This window comes from Arachis ipaensis, chromosome B6, assembly GCF_059453495.1.
Source record: "Arachis ipaensis isolate K30076 ecotype BB chromosome B6, ASM5945349v1, whole genome shotgun sequence".
Taxonomy (NCBI): Eukaryota; Viridiplantae; Streptophyta; class Magnoliopsida; order Fabales; family Fabaceae; genus Arachis; species Arachis ipaensis.
In genome coordinates this window covers 62,499,257-62,502,232 of record NC_142441.1, presented here as the reverse complement: position 1 = coordinate 62,502,232, position 2,976 = coordinate 62,499,257, and the positions used below count along the sequence as shown (strand labels likewise).

At 35.0% G+C, this 2,976-nt stretch overlaps 1 non-coding gene across 1 annotated transcript; it reads right to left on the bottom strand.

The window, feature by feature from the left end:
- Window positions 1–1,633: 1,633 nt before the first annotated feature.
- Window positions 1,634–1,741, bottom strand: LOC148555819 (small nucleolar RNA R71). Its single transcript, XR_015887613.1, has one exon. It is a non-coding gene; the product is annotated as a small nucleolar RNA R71 (small nucleolar RNA).
- Window positions 1,742–2,976: the final 1,235 nt, after the last annotated feature.

The window sequence follows — 2,976 nt, the reverse complement described above, 5'->3', positions numbered from 1 at the left end:
GGCTATTAAGCCATGCCTAACCCTCAGATTGGAGCTTTAGACTAAGAATGCTAGATTCCTAGAATTCATATTAAAAATTTTGGAATCCTTATTTTTGTTTTTCAAATAATTTTCGAAAAAAAATACAAAAAAATTAGAAAATCATAAAAATCAAAAATAAAAAAAATATCTTTCCCTTTTTCTCTCTTAAAATTTCGAAAATTAGATTTGACTTTTTCAAAAATTTTTAAAATCTAGTTGTTTTTATGAGTCAAATCAAATTTTCAATTTAAAAAAAAATCTTATCTTTTTCAAAATCTTTTTCAAAAATCAAATCGTTTTTCAATTTTTTTAGTTATTTTCGAAAATTTCAAAAATATTTTTCAAAAATCTTTTTCTTAATTTTGCATCATATTTTCGAAAATAACATCATCAATTAATATTTTGATTCAAAAATTTCAAGTTTGTTACTTACTTGTTAAGAAAGATTCAAACTTTAAGTTCTAGAATCATATCTTGTGATTTCTTGTGAATCAAGTCATTAATTGAGATTTTAAAAATCAAATCTTTTTCAAAAACTAATTTCTATCATATCTTTTCAAAAATATCTTCTTATCTTACCTTTTTCAAAAAAGTGATTGCAAAATATCTTTTCTAACCTCCTAACATCTTATCTTTTCAAAATTTATTTCAACTAACTAACTAACTTTTTCTTTGTTTCTTACCTTTTTCAAAACTACCTAACTAACTCTCTCTCTCTAATTTTCGAAAAAATCTTCCCTATTTTTCAAAATTTCTTTTTAATTAGACTAATTATTTTATTTTTTTATTTGAATTTTCGAAAAACTACTAACCTTTTTCAAAAACTATTTTCGAAAATCACTAACTCTTTTTCAAAAATTATTTTCGAAAATCCTTCTCCCTCATCTCCTTCTATTTATTTATTTATCTACTAACACTTCTCTTCATCTCACATCTCTGCTCCTATCATCACCTTGGTGTTTGGATTCTTCATTCTTCTTCACCCCTATTCCTTTTCTTCTTCTACTAACAATAAGGAACCTCTTTACTGTGACATAGAGGATTCCTCTTCTTTTCTTTTTCTCTTCTCTTTCTTATGAGCAGGGACAAAGAAAAAGGCATTCTTGTTGAAGCTGATCCAGAACCTGAAAGGACTCTGAAGAGAAAACTAAGAGAAGCTAAATTACAACAATCCAGAGACAACCTTATTGAAAATTTCAAACAAGTAAAGGAGATGGCAGCCGAACCCAACAACAATAATGCAAGGAAAATGCTTGGTGACTTTACTGCACCTAATTCCAATTTATATGAAAGAAGCATCTCCATTCCTACCATTGGAGCAAACAATTTTGAGCTGAAACCTTAGCTAGTTTCTCTGATGCAGCAGAACTGCAAGTTTCATGGACTTCCATCTGAAGATCCTTTTCAGTTCTTAACTGATATCTTGCAGATCTGTGATACTGTTAAGACTAATGGAGTAGATCCTGAAGTCTACAGGCTCATGCTTTTCCCTTTTGCTGTAAGAGACAGAGCTAGAATATGGTTGGACTCTCAACCCAATGACAGCCTGAACTCTTGGGATAAGCTGGTCACGGCTTTCTTAGCCAAGTTCTTTCCTCCTCAAAAGCTGAGCAAGCTTAGAGCTGATGTTCAAACCTTCAGACAGAAAGAAGGTGAATCCCTCTATGAAGCTTGGGAAAGATACAAGCAGCTGACCAAAAAGTGTCCTTCTGACATGCTTTCAGAATGGACCATCCTGGATATATTCTATGATGGTTTATCTGAGCTATCAAAGATGTCATTGGATACTTCTGCAGGTGGATCCATTCACCTAAAGAAAACGTCTGCATAAGCTCAAGAACTCATTGACATGGTTGCTAATAACCAGTTTATGTACACTTCTGAGAGGAATCTTGTGAGTAATGGGACGCCTATGAAGAAGGGAGTTCTTGAAATTGATACTCTGAATGCCATATTGGCTCAGAATAAAATATTGACTCAGGAAGTCAATATGATTTCTCAGAGTCTGAATGGAATGCAAGCTGTATCCAACAGTACTCAAGAGGCATCTTCTGAGGAAGAAGCTTATGATCCTGAGAACCCTGCAATAGCAGAGTTAAAATAGATGGGTGAACCATATGGAAACACCTACAATCCATCATGCAGAAATCACCTAAATCTCTCATGGAAGGATCAAAAGCCTCAACAAGGCTTTAATAATGATGGAAGAAACAGGTTTAGCAATAGCAAGCCTTTTCCATCATCCACTCAGCAATAGACAGAGAATTCTGAGCAGAATCTATCTAGCTTAGAAAATTTAGTCTCTGATCTATCTAAGGCCACTGTGAGTTTCATGAATGAAACAAGGTCTTCCATTAGAAATTTGGAAGCACAGGTGGGCCAGCTGAGTAAAAGGATCACTGAAATCCCTCCTAGTACTCTCCCAAGCAATACAGAAGAGAATCCAAAAGGAGAGTGCAAGGACATTGAATTAATTGCCATGGCCGAACCCACAAGAGAGGAGAAAGACGTGAATCCCAAGGAGGAAGACCTTCTGGGACGTCCAGTGATCAATAAGGAGCTTCCCTCTCAGGAACCTAAGGAATCCGAGACTCATCTAGAGACCATAGAGATTTCATTGAACCTCCTTATGCCATTCATGAGCTCTGATGAGTATTCCTCTTCTGAAGAGAATGAGGATGTTACTGAAGAGCAAGCTGCCAAGTTCCTTGGTGCAATCATGAAGCTAAATGCCAAATTATTTGGTATTGAAACTTGGGAAGATGAACCTCCCTTGTTCACCAATGAACTAAGTGATCTGGATCAACTGACATTGCCTCAGAAGAGACAGGATCCTGGAAAGTTCATAATACCTTGTACCATAGGCACCATGATCTTTAAGGCTCTGTGTGACCTTGGTTCAGGAATAAACCTCATGCCCCTCTCTGTAATAGAGAAACTGGGAATCTATGGGTT